The 16,129-nt window shown below is 48.1% G+C and overlaps 1 pseudogene; it reads left to right on the top strand.

The window, feature by feature from the left end:
* Positions 1-3,200, top strand: part of LOC101590857 — a 10,501-nt pseudogene extending 7,301 nt beyond the window's left edge.
* The last annotated feature ends 12,929 nt before the right edge of the window (positions 3,201-16,129 follow it).

Genomic DNA, 16,129 nt, shown 5'->3' on the forward strand with positions numbered 1-16,129 from the left:
GCACACTCTACAAATGGACTTCTCTTCCACCCTATGGGTCATGATTCCATCTGAGTCTACAGGGTGGATTTTGAAGAAATAGCCGTAGCTCAGTCCAAAAAGTGACATCTGGCCACCAGTAACTGTCATGGTCATTATGCATGTCCACAACACACTAGAACTTTGTGCAATATCCTATCCTCAAACTGTTAGAAGTGCTGATCATTTATTTGCCATTCCAGTTATTTATCTTATGTTTTACTCTTAGTACTTCTTTGCTAACATGAAAACTTTTTCTTACTTCAATTGTTTTGAAACATTTAATTTTTAATTAATTAGTATTTAATTTTCTGAATATTGCTTAATCTCAATTTTTGTTCTAAGATTTATGCTGTATCTTTGACTTACTGAAATTGAATTTATTGAAAAGACATCATATGATATCTTCTCCTACTAGGAACTTATATAATTAAAAAATATATTTCCATTTTGTTTACTTTATATTACTTCTTCCCTGTCTTTTATAAACACATACACAAACATATTTATGAAAAAAATATATGTATAACCCAACATAAGATTGGCACTGTTTCATAGAAATCCTCAATGACCTTTAAATAGGGTTCATCTAATATATTTTACATAGTCCTGCATAACTGTCATATTGAGAGCTCTTTATTGTTCATACAGGAGCATACTGCAACTTCTCTTGCCTTTTGAATTATGCTCTTTGTTATTTCCTATATGCTACTCCTGGAGATATTGAAATATTTCACGTTTGTATAACTAGAAATCTTACTCTGAGTTTTCAAAGGTGTGTTTTCTTTTTTTTTAATTTATTTATTTATTATTATTTGTGTGTGTGTGTGTGTGTGTGTGTGGCCAGCTCAGCCCACCTGGGGGGCGGGGCTGGCTGGCATGTGGTGCTGGGGGATTGAACCGTGGTCCTTGTGCTTTGCCAAGCTTGTTCCAAGTAGGTGCTTTAGACCACTGAGCCATCTCACCAGCCCCAAAGGTGTGTTTTCTAAGTATAACATTCAAAGAGGACAGATCTTTTCTTTCAGTCCTGTAAGTAGTCTAGTTTCTTACACACTTGGTCCTTTTTTTTCTAATGTGTAATAAGATGCTATTTTGTTCTTCCATAGCTAATATTTCCTCCCCATTGCTAATATTTTTTATGTATATGCTGTAATTATTTTTTCTTTACAATAAGTTTTAGACAATTACATTTTTGTGTATCTTGGTATGATTTTATTTAAATTTCTTGTGCAAAAGGTCATTTTTCTTGGAAATGCAGTATTATAAGTTGAACTAAATTCAGAATTTAAATCTTTAAATATTTATTATTAAAATTAATTAATTAATTAATTTTAAAAATTCAGGGCCGAGGAGATAGCTCAGTAGAATAAGTGCCTGCCTGGCAAGCGCAGGGTCCTGAGTTCAATCCCCAGTACCGCATAGAAAAATTAATTAATTAATTTAAAAAATATTTATTGCCTACTCCTTTCTACTTTGAGAATTCTAATTATATGAATATAAGTTTCTTGGTTTTGACACAGTGAACTATTATGACTGATCCGTGAATTCTTTCTTCATTTTTATTTTGGACAATTTTTATCATTATATTCATTTATGTTTGTAAATAATTTTTGATTTCAATCTATTAAAAAAAATTTTAAAAAGGAATAAAAACCTACATGAACTACAGGGTAAATAAAAACAAAAGCTTACTGCAAAAATAAGCTTTGCTTCAACTGCCACGCCCACGGCAGTCTTCACACATAACAACTGCATGTTCCGCGCACACGTCTCGCTTAGGCTTACAGCACCTATGTTCTGTTTTCCTACTTTCTTAAGGAGCACAGTTGTACAAATTTACAGTGGAAAAGTAAGGGATGGGGCTGCTGCACCCCGTCTAGTATACCTACAATTAAAAATACGATACACAAAGCTAGATGTGGTGTCACACATCTATAATCCCAGCATTCAGGAGGCTGAAGCAGAAGGACCGCCCAGACAGTTCAAGGCCTGCCTGGGCTATGTGAGTTCAAAGCCAATCTGAACTACACAGGTCAACCTTGTCTTAAAAAAACAAAACAAATATATGGCCACACAATGATTATTCATTAATTAACTCGGTATCAGCCAGTCAGCTTTACCTTAGAACACTGTGAAAACAAAATAGGCCAAGTATGGTGGCAACTTACCAGTAGGAGACCCAGTCTCAAAAGTAAAAGCCAGCACGGTGCCACAATGCTAGCACTTTGGGAGGCTGAGGCAGGAGGATCCTAAGCTTGATCCCACTCTGGCTGACTTAACAAGAGCCTCTCTCAAAACAATAGATGGTAGGTTCTGGCTCTAGTGTAAATTGCTAAATTATTATGGTGGTCACCTAACATGGCTGAAGCTCTTGACACAACAGCTCATCTTCCCAGAGATCATTTTTTCCTTCGCCCCCACTCCAGCCGGGGTACAACTGTCTCTCACCTTCCCCCCACACAGGACAGACCCCAGTCAGCTCCTTACAGGTCATTCAAGCTGCCCCTGACTCACCCTTCACAAAAGTTCATGAAAACCTCAGCCCTCTTTGGCTCAGGTCAGAGGATTTTTCCCATCTGCCTTTGATTCCGTGTTTTTAGAGTTAATAAAGGCTTCTTTTATCTTTGCTATCACTTTATCACACTGCTGAAAAACCTCTCAATAAATAAACAAAAAGAGCTGGTATATCAGGACTGCCTTGGTTCAATCCCTAGCACCACTTTTTAATTTAAAAAGTACTGGGGCTCTTTCCCTGCTGCCGCCGCAGGGTGCACAGGGTGTGTTCAAGATTCGGCTTCACCCGTAAGTCACCCAGGGCCGAGGAAGGCACTGCTGCGGGAGGTGTAATGGGCGTCAACACTGCTTTACAAGAGGTGCTGAAGACCGCCCTCACCCACGGTGGCCTTGTGCATGGAGTTCGCCAAGCGGCCAAAGCCCATCTCCATGTGCTTGCATCCAACTGTGACGAGCCTATGTATGCAGTTAGTGGAGGCCCTTTGTGCTGAGCACAAAATCAACACGATTAAGGCTAATGACAATAAGAAACTCGGGCTATAGGTAGGACTCTGTAAAACTGACCGTGAGGGAAAACCCTATAAAGTGTTTGGTTGCAGTTGCAGGACTATGGCAAACAACCGCAGGCCATGGATGTCATCGACGAATACTTCAAATGCAAGAAATGAATGAATAAAAATTTTAGTTCAAAAAAAAAAAAGTACAAGGGGGCCAGGGAGATGGCTCAGTAGAATAAGTGCTTGCCTGGCAAGCGCAAGGGCCTGAGTTTAATCCCTGGTTCCACCAAAAAAAAAAAAAAAAAAATACTGGGGATGTAGCTCAGTGGTCCCTGGTTCAATTCCCAGTCATGCAAAACAGACAAGAACATTTTCTGGGCTGAGATGTAGTTCAGTGGTACAGAGCATGCTCCGCATGCATAAGGCCCTGGGTTCAAATCCCAGCACCAAATGCAAACAAATGCAATGTTTGAAAAATTATTCAATTAAGCTGAACACAAACTTCTAACTTTCCTAACGTTAAACATTATGTAACAGTAATATTAGCTGACTTGATAGCAAACCTGTAGAAGCTTAAGGGGGGAAGTAAGCAGAGTAAAATGTACACCTGTTGCTCTATTAATTTGGTCTCATTTGCCAAAGATTCACCCTAATCTTGTGATTTCTGATTCTTAAAATATGTCTGCTTCAGTTAAAAAAAAAAAAATTAGGGCATCAGGTGTAGCTCAGTGATGGAGCGAAACTGGGATGGGGGAAAGAAGGAAGGAAAAAAATATATCCACACACACGATAGCTAAGATAATTGTATTACTCATTTCTATTGGTTTATTGAAAGGAACAGTTAATGCCTAACTGCTTGATCAATTTTGCTGCTAATATCTGGTAATCTGAACAACTACTCTGAAGATAACAGCGTGCAATATAAAAACCATTGTTAGAGGCTGGGGAGCTGGCTCAGTAGAGTAAGTGCCTGCCTGGCAAGCTCAAGGGCCTGAGTTCAATCCCGGGTTCTGGAAGAAAAAAAAAAAAAAAAAAAAACCACCAACACACATTGCTAATTTCCCATCATCTTTTTTTTTGAGACAGGTCTCACTTGATAGGTTTTTTGGAGGCGCAGTAAGAGATAGGTAAGATAAAAGAAGCCTTTATTTACTCCAAAGGTATGGAGAGGATCAAGGGCAGATGGGTCAAGTAGATTCTCTGACTTGAGACAAAGAAAGTTGGGGCTGTTATGGACTTCTGTTAGGGGTGGAGTTGGAAGGGATGTTTATTTATTTCCCATAATTTTATTGATAAATAGCAATGAGACAGTTTGAAATCAAATTGGTAGGACAGTTTCAATAATTAACACATTGCATACATTCTTCCTAGTGGTTAATTGCTGTACAAGATGCAGACTTGATATCCTATTTACAAACACCATTAGAACAAATCCCTCTATTCATTAAGAGAATGTAACTATCTATCCTAACCACTTTGAATACACAGATACAAAATCGATATTCATCTGTATCACCTTTTTTTGTTAAGTTCCGTTATTTGAATATTATAGGTGTGTTAACTCAGCAAAATAATCTAAAAGAGTTCAGTAGTCCATAATAGTATTGGGTCTTCCGCTTGACTGGTGGAAGGGATGTTTAGAAATATGTGAGGAGGGGCCAGGGAGATGGCTCAGTGGAATAAGCACTTTCCTGTCAAGCGCACAAGCGCAAGGGCCTGAGTTCAATCCCCGGTTCCGCCAAAACAAAAAACCAAAAAAACAAAAAAAAAAGAAATATGTGAGGAGCTGATGGGGTCTTCCCTGAGATGGCAGGAAAGGTGAAAGGAAATTGCACCCTGGGCTGAGTTGGAGAAGGAGGGAGGTGGTCTCTGGGAAGATAGGCTGTTGTTTTAAGGGCTTCAGCCATATTAGATGAACAAGGGCTGGGGACGTGGCTCAGTGGCATAAGCATCTGCCTGTCAAGCACATGGTCATGAGTTCGATCCCTGTACTGCAACAAACAACCCTAAAAGCAAACAAACATATTAGATGAACATATACTAGGGCCAGAAACCTATCACCACTATGCAGTTCAGGCTGGCCCTGTGCGTACCCTTGTAACCCTCAGGTTGGTCTTGAACTTGCAGCAACCCTCCTGTCTCACCCTCCCAAATGCTGGGATTGTACGTGTGCACCACCATGCCCAATTCTGGGGCCAGCCAAGGACTGAACCTTGAGACTGGGTGTGGTGGCACGTGCCTGTAATCCCAGCTCTTGGGAGGCTGTAAACAGGAGGAGCACTGCGATCCTACAAGTCCCATCTAGTAGTGAGACCCTGAACACCCTGTAGACCCTTCCTAAAATACAAAAAAAAGGAACTATGGACCTTGTGTTTGCCAAGTAGGTACTTATGCCTCTGAGCTACCTCCCTAGCCCCAACTTCCCATCTTGTTTTGAAATCTTGTATTTTTTTTCTTATTTTTATTCTTTAAAATAAAAATCCAATGAAAATATTAAAAAATCCAAAAGAAAAAAATAATTTTTAAAAAAGACTAGTGAGTTTAAGTTACTAGAAGTTTTTTTTTTTCTGGAAACCACAGAAATGGCTGGCTTCCGCAAGCTCCTCGAGCTAAGGCACTTCCTAGCCCAGCCCCCAGCGACTGAAGACGCTTTCATCGCCAGAGGAGAGGCCACAAAGAGCTTTCCGCACCGGTTGTACAGCTTCAGCTCACATCGAGAACAAATGGAAAACAGAAACTGCCAGGCCCAGCCAGATGTTAAAGAACTGTTCTTCCTGCTGAACACAAAATCCTGAACTGAGCTCAAAAGACACTGCGGACACAAAGACAAAAGCCCAGCACCAGACTCTCTGCTACCTCAATGGAGAACAGATCTTCACTTGCCTAGAAAGATGAAAAAACCTAAGAGCATACCTCTTAAATCCTCAGTCACACCACTGAGACGAGTAACTTCTCTGCCCTGCGCAAATCAGAAACGCAGGCAAGACGCGAGAGCAGGGCAGCAAGAGACAGCACACTACATTCCACGGATGCTTGCGAGTCACCTGTGGCCGCCGCCACGAAAAGGCCCTGGGGACCCTTGCGCGGCTTCCGCGGCTGACCTCCAAAATGGGTCATTAAAACAAAAGAAACCATACTTTCTTTTTTAAAATTAACTGGCACAGGGGCTGGAGAGACGGCTCGGTGGTCTAAAGCACCTACTTAGAACAAGCTTAGCAAAGCACAGGGACCGCGGTTCGATCCCCCAGCACCACATGCCAGCCAGCCCCGTCCCCTGGTGGGCTGAGCTGGCCACACACACACACACACAAATAAATAAATAAAATTAAAAGAAAGAAAAGGTGATAAAAATGCCTCAGGAAATTGACCTGACTTCGGGTGGTACACACTGGCTCCACTAGAGTTTTCTAGTAATGTTTTTCAGGTTCAACAGTGAGAACACTCCTATTCATGACACCTTACTTACAGTCTGCTCGTTACCAAGTTTTGTGTTGATTAAATAATGAACAATACCTTTTCCTTTTTATTGTACCATTTGTACCTTTGATTATTAAGGCCCGCTTTAATACACAGAAAGCTTGAGATATTTTGGTTCTTTAAAAGTCATTATGGGGCTGGAGAGATGGCTCAGTGGTCTAAAGCACCTACTTAGAACAAGCTTAGCAAAGCATCAGGGACCGCGGTTCGATCCCCCAGCACCACATGCCGGCCAGCCCTGCCCCCTGGTGGGCTGAGCTGGCCACACACACACACACACACACACACACAATAAATAAATGTTTAAAAAATCATTAAAATTAAATTAAATTAACTGGCACAATTTTTTGCTTGTGTGTTTTGAGACGGGGTCTCACTACAAAGTGCAGGCTGCTCCCTCTACTCACTAGAGCCCAGACTGGCCTCAAAGCCCCCGCGAGCCCTGAGCAGGGGCTGCAGGCACGAGCGCACACCGCCGGCCTTACCCGTACCATTTAGACACGTCACGATGGACGCGTCACGGCACGCGCACCTGTGCCTGATACAACTTAATCTTTTTACCATCCCCCGCCCTCCCCTTAATCCCTACTCCCCTTTATTTACTAAAGCTGTTTCCGTTTCATCCTCTTGTCATTTTTTTCTTTTTCATTCCTTCCTGTCCCTCCCTAGTTCCCCTTTTCTTTAAACACTGTCTTCCTATGTCACAATTTCTGTCATACATTTTAAGAAACCGTAGCTTTCATACAAAGATAAAATGGCAAAACGAACACAGCAGATAGTTCATCCAGCTAACTAGTGAACGAAGCAACCTGTTTCTAGACGACCAGGGTTGCTGGCTGCCCTGCCAGCGCTGACACCCGCCTCTGGGGACGCGGCTTTCCCACTGGCTGACTTCTTTTGGGCCTGCCTCTTGCCACCTTTGTCACCTGGGTCGTTTGGACACTGGCACGTGGCAGCCACATCCCTTCACCGGGCTCAAAGGGAATTCCTCAGGAAGGGAGGAAATGGAGTGGGGGGACCACCCCAGCTCCCTGCCCCCCAGGCTCAGCTCCCAGCTCCTGGGCGGGGTTCCCACAGATGCCGGAGGCGCCTCAGAATCGCGGGTGTGCGCCCCCACTACTCCTTCTCTCCTCAATCTTTAAGAGCACGAACACGCTGATCTACTAGCGCGGCAGTTTCCACCTGCGGCTGCATCAAACGAAATCAACTGGGAAGCTCAGAAATGCCAGATTCCACACAGTCCTACATACAGAAAACTACTGCACCGCCGGGAGTGGTGGTGCACGTGTGTAATCCCAACACCCAGGAGGCTGAGGCAGGAGGATCACTGTGAGTTCGAGACCAGCCTGGGCTACAAAGTGAGCTCAAGGCCAGCCTGAGCTGCTGCACCCAGTAGAATAGGATAAAGCAAGGCTGCAGGTGTGAGCTTCTACAGAATCAACTGTATTTCTACACATTAACAACAAACCACCTGGATATGAAATGAAGGAAACAATTACACCCACTCGTAATGGCATCAAGAGACTAAAATAGCTAGAAATACATTTACTATAAGAAATGTCAGACTTGCACATGGAATGAAACCTACACAGTTAAGTAAGGATCTAAACAGATGAAAAGCTCCCCCTGTTCACAGACCAGAAGACTTCCTGCTAGGACAGCCCCCAGTTGGTCCACAGCCTTAGTGCAATTCCATGCAAACTCGGCTGGCTTCTCTGCAGAAAATGACACATGGCTTCTAAATTCATATGATGAGGCAAATGACACTTTCAAAAATAGCCTATCTTTGAACAAGGTTAGTGAGCTTGCACTTCTGACATGAAAATTATCACAAAGCTGTGCTCATCAAGACAGTGTTACTGGGGCTGGAGAGATGGCTCAGTGGTCTAAAGCACCTACTTAGAACAAGCTTAGCAAAGCACAGGGACCGTGGTTCAATCCCCCAGCACCACATGCCAGCCAGCCCCGCCCCCTGGTGGGCTGAGCTGGCCACACACACACACACAATAAATAAATGTAAAAATTAATAAATAAATAATTAAAAAAAAAAAAGACAGTGTTACTGCCAAACATACAAATGCATGGGGTAGAAATGACAGCCAAAAAAGGAAACCCCAAGATTAAATGACCCTTGGATAGAGGGGCTAAGATCTCAGGGAAGGCTGAACATCCACAAATCAAAGTATGAAATGGGTTCCCAGCTGACACCACCCAAAAAGATGTGGCTCCAAAAGATGGTAAGACTAGGTGGAAGGGCTACGGATTGTGTCTAGATGTCCCCCAGTGCAGTTACGGGGTGGGGCAGGCTTTCCATGGACGGCTGATTCTACAGTTTGTGACTGACTCATGGTCCCATGACGGATCACAGGTGTGAGTGCCACACCTGCCCTAGGGCGGGTAGCCTGCAAACAACTAAGGGACACAGGCTGACCTCTCCCCTTCCCTCTGCTGCTTCTGCTGTCTTCCTGATGTGTCACCCTCTGCCATGTGTCCCCCTGCCTTGGCGCCAGCCAATTACTGACTGAAATCTCCACAAACTCTGAAATAAAACGGGGGACCTCTATTGCAGTCTCAGCTATTTTGTCTCAGCAATGTGAGAAAAGCGACCGAGACAGAGGGCCAAAACGACAAAGCTCTTCAAAGAGCATGTGGGGATGAATCTTTATTACCTTGGGTTGGGCAATAATTTCTTACATGCAACACTAAACATAAATGATAATAGAAAAAACGGATTAAACTGGGCTTCTGAAAATTATAAAATTGTTTTTCAAAAGATAAAGGAATGGTGGCACACATATTAATCCCAAAATATACAGAAAATGAGCGGGCATGGTGGCATGTACTTTCACTCTCTGCGTTGTAGAGACTAAGGCAGGAGGACTGCAAGTTAGAGTTGGGGTACCCAGTGAGTTTAAGACCAGGCTGGAATACATAGAGAGACCACACCTAAAAAAAAAAAAAAAAAAAAAAAAAAAACAACCCTGAAAAAGGAAAGCACACACAAAATGATGGAAAATATTTTTACATTATTTACCTGACAAAGGATATAAAAAAATACATCAGGAAGTCTTATAACTCCTCAATAACACAATCCTATTAAAACTGGATTTAAATAGACATTTCTCCAAAGAATGCAAAAATATAGAAATAGTCAATAAGCATTAAAAAAAAACACAACTGAAGATTAGGCCGAGGCTGCAGCGCACCTGTCTAACCTGTACAAGGCCCTAACAAGGGGGAAAACGTTCAACATTACAAAAATGCAAATCAAAATAACTGATGGGCCAGTGAGATAGCTCCGCGGTCTGAAGTGCCTGCGTGGGCAAGCTCACAGGGACCGCAGTTCGATCCCTGGCACCACATGTCCACCTGCCCCCGGGGTGGGCTGAGCTGGCTGCAAAAAAACCAGTGACACTTCACATCTACTAGGAAGGCTAGAATAAAAAGCCAGATCAAGGCCTGAGCAAGATAGCTCAGTGGCGGGCAACCAACTCAGGGCTCCCCTTCTGTCCCTCCCTTGGACAGAAGCTTTCTTTACCCCAATAAATATATTCTGCTCAAACAAAAAAGAAAAGAAAAAAAGAGAGCTCAGCAGACTAAGCACCTGCTTAGACAAGCACAGGGACCGGGTTCACGGTGCTGTACTGGCCCTGCCCCCAGGCAGGCTGAGTGACTGGGTCCGGGTGGAGGAGGCTGAAAACAGGGGCATCACTACAAGCCCAAGCTGCACAGTGAGACCTTGTACCAAATACATTAAAAAAAAATTTTTTTTAAAAGCCAGATCAGAGCTGAGGGCATAGCTCGATGGCAAACAGAATGCCTAGCCCAGCTGGCATATGCCTAGGAGTCCAGCACTCGGGGAGGCTCTGGAGCTCTGCAGGAGCCTCTGCTCCAGCTGCCATCCAGGCCTAGGTGGAGTGAGGGGTGCTCCCACAAGGGCTGGCCACAGCCAGAGGGGCGAGGGCACCCTAGCTCTTTGGGAAATGTCCTTTTCTCCCCTAGGACAGTGACCTACATCGACAGGAGAACAGGGCAAGCACTGGAGTGTGCAGAGACCCCTCACGATCCCCCTCCCTGGACAGGGCAGGGAAATGCCTGCTAAGAAGTTCCCAAAGCCCAGGCAAGGTAGTTTTATCTCCTCAGCTACAGAAGGGCCTGCCTGGATGGATTCCAGGGTCCCCGCTGGCGCTGGGCCTGGCTGTGGTCCTTTGACGCCCACTGCACACAGAGCGACAGGCCTGGGAAAAGGGGACCTCCTGAGTGCAGGGACCCATCCCTGTAAAGCTCATGGTCCCCTTGCGGAGGCCCAGATGAACTCCTGTCTCCAAGGAAAGGCGGGGGGCAGAAGCCTCCCCAGTCCCTGATGGGAGATCTGACTTGGCTTCTGAGGCTGAAGATTAGCTTTATTTGGTGGGTGCGCTGCCCTGGACCAACGCTGAGCGGAGCCACAGACACCCTTGAGGCCTGATGATCACTGGGCCGGAGAGCCTCAGCACACGGCCCTGAGTGTACTGCCCCCACCTGCACAGGTGCTCCTGCTCCGCCCCCTGGCCCACAGTCCCTGCTGCACCGACCCCAGACAGACGCCCAAAGCCCAGGCCCGACCTCTGCCAACTCCCCCTGCAGAGACAAGCTGAACCCAGAGGAATTGCCCTGGTCGCCCCACCATGCACACGCACCTCTAGAGGCTGAGGGAGCCCAACCAGAGAGCAACCTCTCCAGGAACCCAGGCCCTCTAGTCCTGACTGGTTACTTGAACTCACTACCCCCATCTAGAAAAAGCGACATTTTCTGTCATGAGGGGACACAATGGGAAAATAGGAAAATGGGGGAAAAAAGGGGAGGCCTCACAGGTCTTTCCATTCTCCTTGGTTTTGGGAAGTGGAGCCTTAACCAAGAACTCCTGGCACGTGGCCTGGGCCCAGCGTTTTTGGTCACCTGAATGCCGGTCCAGACGCATGCACACATGGAAGAAATGCCACCACCAGCAATGTTTCACAGCTGCAAAATGTCACCGACTCAGCACAAGAATTATAGGGAAAAGTATGAGTGATCCCTATGAAGGAATTTTTTGGATTTTCCAATGATGCAAAAGCATTTCATATGCCTAGACTGTTTTCCAGTCTTGGTACAGGGTTCAGTAAATTATATGAGTACATGAGATACTCAATTTATCCTAAAATAGGCTCTGGGTTTGGTGATTTTGCCCAGTGGCAGGCCCACATGTTCTGAGCACACGGAGGGGGTTAGACTAAGTGAGATTAGGTGCATTCAATGTCTTTTTAATATTTTTCATTTTTTTTTTTTTTTCTGCAAAGCTTTATTCTGGAGGGGCTCAGTCCTTCTTGGCAGCTGCCTTCCTCATGGCGGCCAGCACGTTGCTCAGCTCCTCACACTTCCTCTTGGTGCGGATGTGTGTCCCCACCCTTTTCTTGATGAACTTGAGGGCGCGCTTGTCCTTGGAGACCTCGAGCAGCTCCATGGCGCGCCGCTAGTAGGGGGCGAAGCCACACACCTCCCAGATCATGTCCCGCACGAACTTGGTGTGTTTGGTGAGACGTCCGCGGCGGCGGCTGTGCCTCGGTTTGCTCACATTCTTAGTCACTTTGTGGCCCTTGTTGAGGCCCACGGCCATGGGATAGCGGAGGGCCATGGCTACTCTTTTTCAATGGTTGCTGTGGCGGAAGGCTATTTTTCACTTATGATGAATTTATCAGGACATCTAATGTAAAATGAGGAGCATCTATAATATGCAAATTAAACCAAATAGTTTTTGTTTTTTGAGACTGGGTCTTGCTATATAACCAAAGCTGGCCTTTTTTTTTTTTTAGTGGAACTGAGAATTGAACTCAGGCCCTTGCACTTGCCAGGGAAGGGCTTATTCCACTGAGCCATCTTCCCAGCCCCTCAAGGCTGGCCTTAAACTCAGTGATCCTCCTGCCTCAACCTCCCACATGCTGGGATTACAGGCATGAGCCACCAAACCCAGCCTGATCCAAATAATTAAACCACCTCTGTTTCCAAACACTGACACGGAGATGCCTAATAACAGAAATGTAGGAGTTCTCCCGGCCTCAGATAAAAACCCCACAAGCTACAGCTTGTCCACCTCTCCACCCACACTGCATGTGCATTGCCAAACCCAGCCTGCAGCCACCACCCCCCACCAGGCCGCAGCACTGCTCACTTGCCTTCCTCTGAAGGAAGAGGGTTTAGCAAGCAAATGAGGGAGGTGGATGAGGGCAGACACAGACCTGCGCATGAGTCAGCCCTTAGCATGGCTAGCGGCTCGTAACTGCAGGCTGGGGGCCCATCCGGAGTCCGGAAGCTTTGCAGAAGGCTACAGTGTTTTGTTTTGTTTTGTTTTGTTTTTTGAGACAGGGTCTCACTTTGTAGCCCAGGCTGGCCTTGAGCTCACAACTGTCCTCCTGCCTCAGCCTCCCAAGTACCAGAATTACAGCTGCGCACCACAATTAGCTTTGCAGAACGCTACATGGTGATCTTGACCTCAAGGCAGACCGAGCCCTGGCCCCAGAAGGCAGGCACCTTCCCTCCCGGATAGTGGCTGCCTCATTCTTGTGCAGCCCGCTCTGAGACCACAGCTGCTGCCAAAGTAATCCACCCCCTGAGAATCCAGACAGCTTAGCGCACTGGCCAGAACCGGGGCCTACAAGGGCTGGGCATCTTTCTAGTTACTCCACATGCCTGAAAGCACCAACCCTCCTGAAGTCTCATCAGTGATCGAGAAACAGTCTTCCCTTCTTCAAAACCGTATCTCCAGCCTGAGTTCAATCCCAGGTTCCACAAATAAATAAATAAATAACTTTATCTCTGGAGTCCACAGTATTCCAGACCAACCCAGGGGAGGAAGGTTAGTGTTAAAACAAACCACTCCTCTCCCCTCTCCCTGTCTGCCTGTCTCCCCATCCAGTGCCAGGGACAGAAGCCAGGGCCTTGCACATGCCAGGTACCGCAGGAGCACCTCCTCTACTCAGCTGGGGCTTTTTCTACAGAAGAGATCAGGGGTACCGACCTAACGGCAGTCAGAATTTCCATTTTTCAAGGCACAGTGCCTCCAGAAATGGTTGTTTTGTCGTTCAAATGAGTGTGTTGATCTTCTACGTGGAACATCCTCATTTGGGCCAAGAAAAGAGGAAGAAGTTGGGGTTAAAAGATGGAGTTGGGCTGTGAGGCTCTGGGAGAATGCCGGGGTGCTTCTTGGGGAAAGTCCCATCAAGAGGGGCCTAGGCACCACCCCAAAAGCTTCAGCTGTTCGGCGTGATGAGTAGCTGCACTGCAACTGGGCGGCCCATCTCCCTCTCAGGCTACCAAGAGGAATCCACAGCAGGGCAATGGGGGCTGGCGTGGGGCTTGGTGGCAGGGCGCTTGCCCAGTGCGAGCAGGGTCCTGGGTTCCATTCCCAGCACCAAAAGGATCAGAGGGGTGAAAGTCACAGGCAAGGCCATTTCTGGTCCTCCCCATGGCGGTCTGCAGATGCAGACAGCGTCTGAAGTCTGAATCCCTGGGTTGTGACCCTGGGCAAATTATTGAACTCCTCTTGCCTTGGCTCCTGTATCTGAACCATGGGGACACTAACCTAGTTTCTGAACAATGTAATGCCCAAATGAGCCAGTTAATACAAAGGGAGCTAGGTGCAGTGGTGTGGACCAGTACACTCAGGGGGCTGACGCAGGAGGATCCCTTTGGGCGCAAGAGTTTAAGACCAACCTGCAAAAGAGCAAGGCTCTGCCTCAACAAAATAAAATAAAATACACATCCATTCTTCCAGGCACACGGGAAGCTCTGTGTGTTACAGAAGACCATCACCCTCCTTCTCCACCTCCGCCTCATCTCAGTGTCCTTTAGCTGTCTTCTTCAGGCTTCGCAGCAAGGGGTTGCTGACTATGCAGGTCATGACTGGGGCAGCCAAGTGGAGCAGCCGGGCCAGACACATGGACTTGGGGGTGCTGAAGGTCCACACTGTCCACTGAAACATCCCAGCCAGGCTTGCCCTACTCCCAGCATACCTTGCACTGCCCTGCCTCCCATCTTCTCTACATCTACTCATCCTTCAAAGCCCCCAGAGACTTGGCCTTTTCTGCTAGCCCTCCCCAACCTCTTCAGAGCAACAGCATCACACATGTCCCCGGAGTTCTTTGCACCAACAGCAAGGCTGCAAACCCAAGTACCGCAGTAGCCAGTCCACACCTTCACTCCCACATGATGTAACCTGTGTTCCAGAACCACGCAGAGCCGCCTTCTAACCAACTGTGAAGTGCAGAAGCGTCCCTAGGACGAAGGGACAGCAGAGGTGAGGACATGCTCTGGGCTGCAGGTGAACACTGGGACCCTTTTTTTGCAACAAAGCCTTGCTACAGCTCTGCCCAGTGAACTGCTGAACCCCGGACTCCCTCACTTTCGCCCAGCTTCTGGATCACCTTCTCTCTTACCTTTCCTGTGGCACATGCAGCCCCAGTCACCAGTTACTCAGGGAAGGCCTTAGGATGATGCGGCCCAGGCCCAGGCGAGCCTCTGGGCCCTAGAAGGGGATGGCCAGGCACGGTGGAAGAACCACAACCACACCATTCCCATTCCTGCAGGCCTTCAGGAAGGGCAGGAAACTCGGCATGGGCGGACTAGGGCAGTCACTGGGAGAGGTGTCCCTCCCACCCTTAAGGGGTCCTACAGAAACCAGTACTGTGCTCCTCGGCCTATCCCCTCACTAATGCCACCGAGGACCCGACCTGCGCCCCACCAGCTTGCACGTCCGTGTCTGTTGAATGAATAAATGAATGAATGGACCCGTGGCCGCCTAGACACTTGATGGCTGAGCGTTTCAGGGCTCTTCTGAAATCAGACCACTCAGCCACTTAAGATTCCTAGCCCCAACCAGTATCTGTACGTAATTCCCGCCCCCTCGGAGGCGGTATCGCTGCTGCGCTCCGCCTCCCCGTCCATGGCCACCCCTCCCCCCACCCTCGCTTCGCCCCCTTGCACAACCCCCCAGTCCATGTACCCCCCGGTGCACGCGCACCCCAGTCCACGCACCGCCCCCACGTCCACGCACCGCGCCCGGTTCACACACCACCCCCTCCCCCGAGTCCACGCACCGCCCCAGTCCAGCGGATCCTCGGGCGCGGCAAGTGGGAGGCGCCCGGGCAGTGGCCCGAGGCCCGCGACCAGCTGGGGTCCCGCCTCGCCCCCGCCCCTTCCCGTCGCGGGTGTTATTCCTGGGTGGCTTCGCGGGGAGGCCCGGACCCGCGAGTGTCTGGACCGCGGCCGCCCCTGCTTCCCGGGCCCCGCGCACCTGCAGCCGAAGAGCTCGGCGCCGCCCGCGAGGCCCACGTGGAGAGAAGCGACAGGGCCGCTCCTGCCGCCCGGAACGCGACAGCCGGGCGCGGACGACGGCCGAGCGCGCTCCCCACTCCGCCGGTAGCGGCCCCGGGGCGCGGTGCCCGTGCGACTCACCGAAGACGAGCGGCTCGCGCGGACACAAGCGGAGAATGCGCGGCTGCGGCGGCGGCGGCCCTAATCGTGAGCGCGGTCCGCCACGCCCACGCCCCGCCCACGCCATGCCCAGCCCACGCCCCGCCCAGCCCACGCTCCGCCACGCCCCGCCCCCG

This window comes from Octodon degus, unplaced genomic scaffold, assembly GCF_000260255.1.
Source record: "Octodon degus isolate 3935 unplaced genomic scaffold, OctDeg1.0 scaffold00054, whole genome shotgun sequence".
Classification (NCBI taxonomy): Eukaryota; Metazoa; Chordata; class Mammalia; order Rodentia; family Octodontidae; genus Octodon; species Octodon degus.